This window comes from Scleropages formosus, chromosome 14, assembly GCF_900964775.1.
Source record: "Scleropages formosus chromosome 14, fSclFor1.1, whole genome shotgun sequence".
Lineage (NCBI taxonomy): Eukaryota > Metazoa > Chordata > Actinopteri > Osteoglossiformes > Osteoglossidae > Scleropages > Scleropages formosus.
The window spans coordinates 10,224,150-10,233,614 of NC_041819.1; the positions used below are offsets into that span (position 1 = coordinate 10,224,150).

At 47.6% G+C, this 9,465-nt stretch overlaps 1 protein-coding gene across 3 annotated transcripts in view; it reads right to left on the reverse strand.

The window, feature by feature from the left end:
- Nucleotides 1-4,411, reverse strand: part of LOC108920538 (BCL-6 corepressor-like) — a 41,964-nt gene extending 37,553 nt beyond the window's left edge. For all 3 annotated transcript variants that reach the window (XM_018729337.2, XM_018729336.2, XM_018729333.2), the window contains exon 1: nt 3,457-4,411. The gene's annotated coding sequence lies outside the window, so the exon portion shown is untranslated. The remainder of the gene's footprint in view (nt 1-3,456) is intronic.
- Between the last annotated feature and the right edge of the window lie 5,054 nt (nt 4,412-9,465).

Here is a 9,465-nt window from a genome sequence, read left to right on the forward strand (position 1 = left end):
CGGGCAAGGATGGCGAGTGGGGAGTGGGGACCGCACGTGCGTGGACACACTGAAGTGTACAGCCTCCTCCTGGTGTACCGACTGAGGTACGACGCAACCACGGACCAAAAACACGCGTCTTCTAGCGAAACCGCTTATTGCGGGACCAGCAGCATTTACAATAAAATGATGTTTGAGTCCAAGGGGAACATTTTGTGTAAAACAGCTCCAAGTGTCGACTCGATTCATGTTTCGTGCGGCTTCCTGCGGCTTCCTGCGGCCCATGCTGCGGCGACGTGTGGAGGGGCTGCATTTCAGACGTATTTCATCAGCATTAATGTCCCCGTCAGTGACATCACAGACCTGGAGCGTCATCGGGACCAAGTCGGCACGACGGAGCAAAACATCCATCCTACACAGACACGATGTAGGCAGCCCTACAACGCGGCGCTGTGTCTGTGGCAAAGTCGGTTCCCAACACATGGATGGAACTTGTAACCCCGCGGTGAGCAACACCTATCTGATTATTTATTTGTGGCACGCTATTCGTTTTGATTAAATGTAGGACGGACGCCAAAGCCCCCCCCTCCTGGCTTGTTTGTGACAGTACACCATGGCATGGCATCAGGAATAATAAATTATAAAGTGTATCCCCACGAACGTTTTTGCGTGCCCGATTGCTTGCTCCAACACAAACAGCACGCGGAGCACGTCGCGGCTCCGGGTGGAGAGGCCGCCGTTACACGTGTCCTCGTGAGAGCGAGCGCCGTCCCACACGCGCGCGCAGCGATCCCGCGGCACAAAGGCGCTCTGGAGCGGAGAGAAAGAAAGAGCTCCTCTGTTCCTCCTGCTCGAGATCCGCCGTCCCGCGGGAGGCCTGGCCTGAGCGCAACTTCAATCAAAGCGTGACGTCCCCTGCGGGAGCCGCCGAAACGCGATCTCCTCGGCGCAGTCCCACATGTGCGCCTTTATTTACACGCTTCCTTGTGTCAGACACGCGCAGATACGGAGAGTGGCGTCGAAACGCGCTAATCGACAGCACAAGCGTCCCTTTCCTCGATGTGACGCAAGTTGCCTGCTGCTCGAACGCGTGGCTTCCCGTTGACCACCAAGTAAAATACTAATACAGTCACTGTCATATCACCCAGTAAACGTTGAGGAAAACCGCATTTGCTGCACACAAAGATCGCAGTTAAGACTTTACGCCTCGGAATTAAACGCAAAGAGAACACAGTAATAGTATAGTAATAATAGCTATACGACGTATGGGGCAGCCGGCTGTCGCCTTATCACCTGAAGGTATTCCGTTCGAATCCCTTTCCTGCAGGAGTACCCTTGACCAAGGCACTTACCGTTAATTGATGTAACAGAAAAAATCCCTGCTGTGAGTAAATCTTGCCACCTTCGGCAAAGGCGTCACATAAATAGCCTCATAAATACAACGTACCTCTACGTTTTAATTACGTCCAATAATAAACCGCAGGCATACACAGACAGAGTTTTGTCAGGAAACTGTTAAATATGATTGGCTTCATGTGATAAAAACACTTAAAACGGAACATTTCCAAGGATTAAATGGGCGAAAAATACTTAGTGAAAACTTTTAAGGATTATCTTTTCAGTAGTGTCGATTAATACTTTAAAACATAGCCCAAGCCAATACATACAAAGAAATACTACAATGATCTTTTATAGTGAATCTAAAACAACTCAATAAAAGTGAGTACCTATGACAGCGATGTCAGTAATCACACGTTATTTCACTTAGAACATTACTTTCTGAACCGTATACATTACTGTAAACAAAACAACGGCTTTCGTTGTCCAAGTCCTAGGCTAAAGTCTCCAGCTGGATTGACGCGGAACGTTAAAGTGTCCAGATCTGCCACATATCTGTTTGGGAGCTGAGTTTAATGTTGGTCTGCTGATGACATGTCCATCCAGCCGCTGTCATTATCTGCCCGTAGAGTTAGGGACGTCGGGATCCGGAGCCACGAAGAACACAGCAGTCCATCCACGCGCGCTAACCACAGTTCAGTCCACACTTGACCAGAATTTAACACGAGAAGGAACCGCAGCCAACACATATAACCGTGGAACAGAACCAGGTAGCGTACTGCTTACAGTTGCTACTTTGTAATCTAATGTTTGGCTAATGGTTCGAATCCCCCTCCTATTGCAGTACCCTTGATCAAGGTAGTTGCCTGTGTTCATTCAAAAAGATACCCTGTTGTATAAAAGGGTAACCAAATGTGAAAATGATTATGTATCACTGCACTTCTCCTTCGACAAAGCTGACACTAAACAGCGGTTAATAATAGTAACCTGTCCCGCCGGTGCTGAGGCTGAAGTGATGCTCTTGTAGCCGACAGGTCCCTTTCCGGGTACTCAGTAAGGTGGACATACGGAAAATCCACCTGCCTCTCGGTTCACCTTCTAGTAACTGAGCCCAGGAGCGATTCAGTACCCAGCAAACTCCCAATGAGCAAAGTTCGCAGTCGCAGGTCAACTCGACAGTGCGTGTAGTCAATTCATTCTTATTATTTTTAATTAAATTAAACGCATGTACCCCCCTCCCCCAAGACAGCGACGCACTAAACTTCTAAACACACGGTCCGTTGTTCGGGCAAGGGTGGGGGGGGGGGGCGTCTTTGCCGCAGTCTGCCTATCTATCTACCCCGTATCTTGTACTCTACCCCCACGAGGCACGAATCCGCACCCCCGCCCCCACACACACACACACACACACACACCCCTCCCCCCCGTCCCCTTCCCCTCCCCCTTCCCCTGCCACACGAGCTCGCAGACGGCAGCACGCGGATGCCCTCCCACAGCGCTCCACTGCGAACTCTCATTTAAACGGCTCATTACCATAAACAGGGCGAGGCTCAAACCCTCCACCTCGTGGAGTCCCGGGCCCCCGGGAAAACAACACTGCGCTGCCCCACGCAACAGCAACACCTCCAAATCCCACAGATCGAGGGAAAAAGTGCTTACAACTATTCCGGTGAAAACAATGAAAATCGTTTTCCGTGCTGGATTTTTGCTCGCGGGCAATAGAGTGGGCCAGTGGAGGGGAAACCCCGTCACGCTGTGGGAGATCACACACCACCGTCGGCAGAGTGTAAAACCGTCAGTTTTATTACCAGTCTGCGTCAGGCAAACCGCGCTTTTACACCAAAAAAAAAAAAAAAAAATAAAATAAATCCTTTCTTTAAAATGTTCATACGACAAAGTGTGAGTAAACATGGGCTGCTGTTGAACGTGACAGTCACACTCCTCCCGGGTGGGTGAAGAACGGCACGAACATGACATTGTTCAGGAGATCCACAATGGACACACATGATTACTGTACAAAAAAAACACAACTGGAATTTCACTGTAAAATCGGACCAGCGAACGCGGTGCGAAACGTCGTGCTGCAGAGACGAAAGTGGACAAATAACATTTTTAGAGACATGATTCATTGATTCTCACCTGAACCCACTCCGGACTTCTTCGCGCGAAGTATCCGGGCGAGTGTGAATCGGATTTTACAATTATTCTCCCGTTCCAAGTTTCCGAGAGAGACAGACGGCTCACATCCAAGATCCGAGACTCGGGGTCCACGATCCACGGTCCTGTTTACGGCTCACGAAGAACAAACAAAAACATCCCGGTGCGAATTCTCAACGGCTTCCTCATAAAAAGAGCGACAAAAAATCGCGGAGCACCTGACTGCTATTTTATTTACCAGGCAAGCAGCGGGCACTCTGATATATTTAGTATTATTAATAATATTCTTTCTTCATTAACACTTCTGCTAACTGAGTACACTTTTTCTTTGTACCCATCCAAAGTATCGGCGTATTTCCAGTGCGGAAAACTGCGCAGAACGGCAGTGGAACACAGACATCCTCGGAGATCCAGATCCAGACGGGTGTGAGATCCAGACGGGTGCGTATAGTATATTCCCGAGTCCAGGCGGGTTTAGATCCTCATGTTGGCCAGGGGTACAGGTGGCGGCGCTCCTTCGGACTCCAGTGATCAAGTGTGTGTGGTAACGACTCGCAGCGCCATGTTGGGTTACAGCTCGCACACTTACACACACACACACACACACACTCACCATACACACACAGCGCTTCGAAACGAACCTCCCCGGCAGTAGTCACGTTTATTCCAATAACACATCTAGGATGAAATCCTGTCCGCTTTCCACATGTTCACTCTGCTCTTTTGTTTCGTTTTGCCCGAGTCTTAGGCTTTTTCGGGTTTTTTTGTTGTTTTTTTTTTTTAAATATATAATTTCTAAGGTCCTCGTACCCGGGTCTCCGCTGTCTGTTGCCTTCTCCGAGCGCCGAGCGGAGACTGAGAGTCGAGCCCAGCAGATCGGTTCGCTCGCGCTGACACACACGCACGCACGCACGCACACACGCACACACACACACACACACACACACGGACACACGCGCGCGCTCTCTCTCTCTCTCTCTCTCTCTACCCAGAAGGCCAGTCGGGGAACCGCAATTACCATAAACCTCCTGCACGCTCCGCTCCGCGGACGTGTAAAACAAAACGGAGGGGGTGGCAAGGGGGGGGGTTGCGGGGGAGAGATGGCGGCCTTGAGCGGACGGAGCGAAATCACACAGACGAACGGGCTTCTTCTTCACACGCCGCTTCAAAAAGAGCCTTAGAAAACTATGGTTCGTTGTGTGTTCCACGCAATATCTATAACTGTGTTATTTCATACCCTTTCCTTCCTCTGCTAACCTCTACAAAGCTGACTCCTTGTCCAAGACGAACTTGGTTGGCTTAGACAATCATCAACTTCGCAGTGATTTACCTATATACAGCAGGCTATTCTTACTCTTTAAGTTCAAGGTCAACATGTTGATCAGGTACCACCAGGAGTGGGATTCGAACCGGAGACATTCGGGTTAAAAGAAATCCTGCCCTAAGGGGCTACTCGAGCTGAGAGCGCTCAAATCGTGACATTCCGCGAACACCATCATCAGCGAGAAACGTATAATAGGTGGTGCTGTACTTTTACCTGGTCGGTGCTTTAACCCAGTAGCATTCAGGTCCACCGCTGAGACGCTGCTTGCAGCTGCGCGCACTGCGCTGCCTGGACGCGGCTGTACGGAACGGTGGAGCGTCATTGGCACTGACTGCGCGTGTAACCCTGTATAGCTTATGGGAAAAAATACACAAAAATAAATATAGCGCGCATAATGGTAAATATGTTTCATGAAACTTGTCAATTGTAGTTGCTAAAAGTAAGAAGCCGTAAAACAATAGAAAATTATGTACAGCACTGTACGTACGTTATAGTTTTAACCGTATTCTTAGACTGAGAAAGCGACATTCTGCGGGTCATGTGGGAGTTTCGTCGGTCACCGGGAAAGCTTTGAGGAAGACAGGCAGGATCCATTAAAAAAACGGGGATCCACCGTGAGACCCCGTAAGTGGAATGCGTGTAAAATGCGACTGCGCTGTGGTAGTAAACTGTCAAAGACCAGTTGTCTTTAACCTCGTTTACCCAGCTAGGCAGTATAAATCACGCACGTCGTGCTTATAATAAGATTGTCTGTATCATGGTACAGTGTTAACAGCAACCCTGCAAATACCTCAGGCCCCAGAGTCATATGAACACCACCAAAATGCTTGCGTGACTATGTATTCCTAAACATCATGGCCAGTTTATTGAAGAATTCACTTCTATTAAATTTTAAGTGTGCAAGGACACCATTTAATCTGCTATTGCTGCTGCAAGCAATATTTCTGTACGTTATAACTGTGATTAAAACATAAAAACTACTAATGCTGCTTAAGCAATGCGTGATGAACGGGGTAACCTGGGAGTAAATGAAGCATCAGTTTCAAAGAACCCTAAATGGGTCGTGTTGCCTATTCAGCCTAGGTACTTTCTTGAAAAAAAAAGTTCTTATACTGGAAATGAAGAGAAAATAAAGATATTCATAGTTTTAAAAGAAAAAAAAAATCAATATAAAACCCAATCTAAATGGCACATATGCAACGATCGGTTTCGTTGCAAGGTTTTACAATACAGGATGCATGGAACTGACCTCCACATGTTATATTCCCTAATATCCGTAATTTTGTACCTGGAAACATTGCAATAAAATTATTAACCTTTTTTAATTGACTAGCACCTTTGCCCGTGGCGGCTTACAATGCTGGTATCGTTTCAATGTTTATAACAGGGTATTACTGTATAAATTCAGCTTTAGGTACCTTGGCCAAGCCCCCCCCCACACACGCGCGCGCGCGCACACACACACACACACACACACACACACACACACACACAGGCGCGCGCGTCTCTGCTTTCCGAGGAGCGCTCAAGTTCGCGGATGGTCTTCTGCTTCTGGCATTGTCGGGAGATGTTCCGCTCCCCTTTCGGACGAGTAAAAGCTGCAGCCGCCGGCCGTGTGAGGCTGGGTGTGTGGAAAGGCCTCGTGCCGCCCCGTTCATTTAACGTCACACAAATGCCGCGGGACCGAGACAAAGCAAAGGCTCCGAGAAAAGGGCCCGAAGCCCCGCGCTGCTGGACGCGCTCCGACTGCGACTCCGACTGCGACTCCGCCGAGCGGCGCGCCGCGGCAGGTGACCGCAGCTCCGGGAGCATTTGGCGAATTTATTAATCTGCCTAAGAGCTCGGAGACTGCGCTCGATTTAATGCGCTCTCAAAGCACATGGCAGCGCGGCTCCAGTGAATTGGAGTCCTGCGTCTGTTTGGGCACGGAGATTAAGGAAACCGGGGGCAAGAGGCACGCGAGTGCGGGGCTTAGCGGGACCGACCGGCGACTCGACTGCGTCTCTGGTTTGGGGCCATCGGCGGCCCCAGACTGTCGCCGATGTCCAGATGCGCTCCACATGAGCAAGGGGTTACACGTAGAATGAAGAAATCTCAGCGAGGCTTTGGGTTATTAATATTTACACGTCCTAACACCTTTGTCCAAAGCTTACAATGATTTTCCCATTTGTACAGCAGCGTGTTGTTCCTTCGATGTGAAATCAGTGTAATGTACCTTAAGCGCGGGTATTGCAGCAGGAGCAGGATTCTGAACAGGGACCTTCCCGCTGCACGGAGCCTGACTAGTTGGTATGTCACACGTTTGCGTAAAGTCAAAAGTGGATATTTTTCAGTCATGCTTCTTGTTAATACAAAGGCTACATTAATAATGCAAATAGTAATACATGTATACAGATAAATCACCATCGCAAGCTTTCATTGAAATAATCTCGGACTCGGAGTGCAAACTGAATAACTGTAAGATTTTATGCAAAAATTGTTCGTACTTAATTTGAATCAGAAAGTGAAATTCTCAGGGTCCGAAAAGCATTATCTTAAAACACAGCCATAACAATGGGGGGGGGGGGGGGGTCATACCTGACAAGTGGTAACTGCGTTTTTATCTTTTTAATTCTTTCTCTTGGGCACGCAATATTTGCATGATGAATCTTTGCTGCTGTCCAGGGATGTTTAATCTTTTGGGTAGTTAACCCTTTAGGGTTGTGAAAGGCTTTGGATAAAGGCGATGAAAGCTCACAGCATCTTTCTACACTGACGGTACAAATTGAAGGATCTCCCCGCCTAACTGTACTCATCATAGATTAACTAAACCCACAATCGTGTGACCTGGGTGGTCTCACCCCCCCCCAGACCTTGTCCAAGAAGGAATTAGATGTACCCCACTCGTTTCTTTTTTACTTTAAAGCGAATATGCGATCCATTGCTAAAATACCAACGGTCAGTGGTGTAGATTATTGGCACATCATTAATGCAGGTCTCAACCCCTTTTCAAAAGACGTTTTACACCGAACAGATGGATCACGGGGGGGTGGGGGTGGGGCACGTGGTTCGGAGTTTTCCCTTGAAATGAGAGATGTCCACATTTCTGAAAGCAGGAAGACACAAAATGTGGCATAATCTGTACTACAGATCAATATGAAGGTTTACAATGTTTACTTGTGACGTAATCCGAAGGGCTTCGGTTCAAATGTCACACCTGCTATATTTACCTTAGATCGGTATCAGCACACCGTGCGTGCGGTATAAAAGGGTAAATCGCTCTAAAGTTTATTATCTCGCATCGTATGTTACCTTGAATAAAGATGCGAGCTAAATAAAGGGAAATCATTCCTTACATAGAGAGCGGCTAAACTGGGGGCCGCTGAAGTGTGTGTGTGTGTGTGAGACGGGCTCGCTTCGGACTTGAGGCGGAGCGGGGCGCGCGCGTGGCAGCACGCGGCACAAGATTAAGGATCGCAAAGATTTTGTGATCCTTCAACCCTTTTCCATCCATGCGCAAAGAGCCCGTCTTTCCGAATTCTGCAAAAAAAAGTCTAACTGCACTTTTATTCTTTCATCTGTCGAAGGACTTTGGCAGACAGCTCTCTATCGAGGCCAAATGCCTTCCCGTAATGGTCTGCAAGTGGTACGCTAAGTCACCATTCGACTTCCGTCTGACACCACTTTTCCTGCAAACACGCACACACACAGACACACACACACACACCTTGCTTTGGAGGCATCCTTGGATGACCCTGACAGCCAAAATGTATTGAAATCCAGGTGCACTTTTGTCTGAGAATTAAGCGAGCAGGATTTTTAAAACTGTCTCTTATACGTGTCATATGTCATTCTTTCCCACCACTCCCCGCATACTCCAATGACTCCTATTATGAATTATTATTATTATTATTATTGTTATTTTTCGCACAATGCCAAGTGTTTACAAGGTCAGAAGATAACACTGAGATTTTGACAATCCAGGACGAAATATTGTGTTGCAGCTACTGCACACGATCAGCCAAAACCTGCAACAGACACTGACTGTCATTTAATAAAAGAAAGACTTAAAACCAAGGGAAGAATAGTATTACAGGTAAACTTGACAATCTATTGTAAAGAATCAAAAGCTAAGAATATGTATATTTGCATGAGTTTCACCATCAGTAGCTTTACAATGGACTTAATTTGTGTCATGACGCACAAAGAAAACACTTTGGAAAGAAAAGGAAGGGAAAACGGTAACAGTGGGAATAATTAAATTCGCTCATTTGAAAGCCTGGACCTCGAATACAAGTGCGGTGTTTAGCGCCCCCTGGCGGTTGTTTGTCTTATTTGTCACCGCGTCGTTCTTGCTACGTTTCAAGGTACAAGAGCGCCCCCTATCGAACACATTTACTGTAACGCTGCAATGGCCATGTGAACTGAGTCGTTCATTTACAAAATGTAGATGCGGAGAGAGCGGCGCAGCGGAGAAGGTTTTCAATTTAGGAACGTGACACACTACACACAGTCTTATGAATAAGCTGAAGGAAGCAGCTTGCAGAAGCACAAACACCTGTCAGCAGGGAATTAAAATGAAGCAGTTGAGCTTGGAGAGAACAAGGGCCTAGGCGAGGAGCCGGGTGGCATAGTAAGTGAGGAAGGGATGGATTTTACAGACGGTAACAGAATAAGGCTGGTAAAAT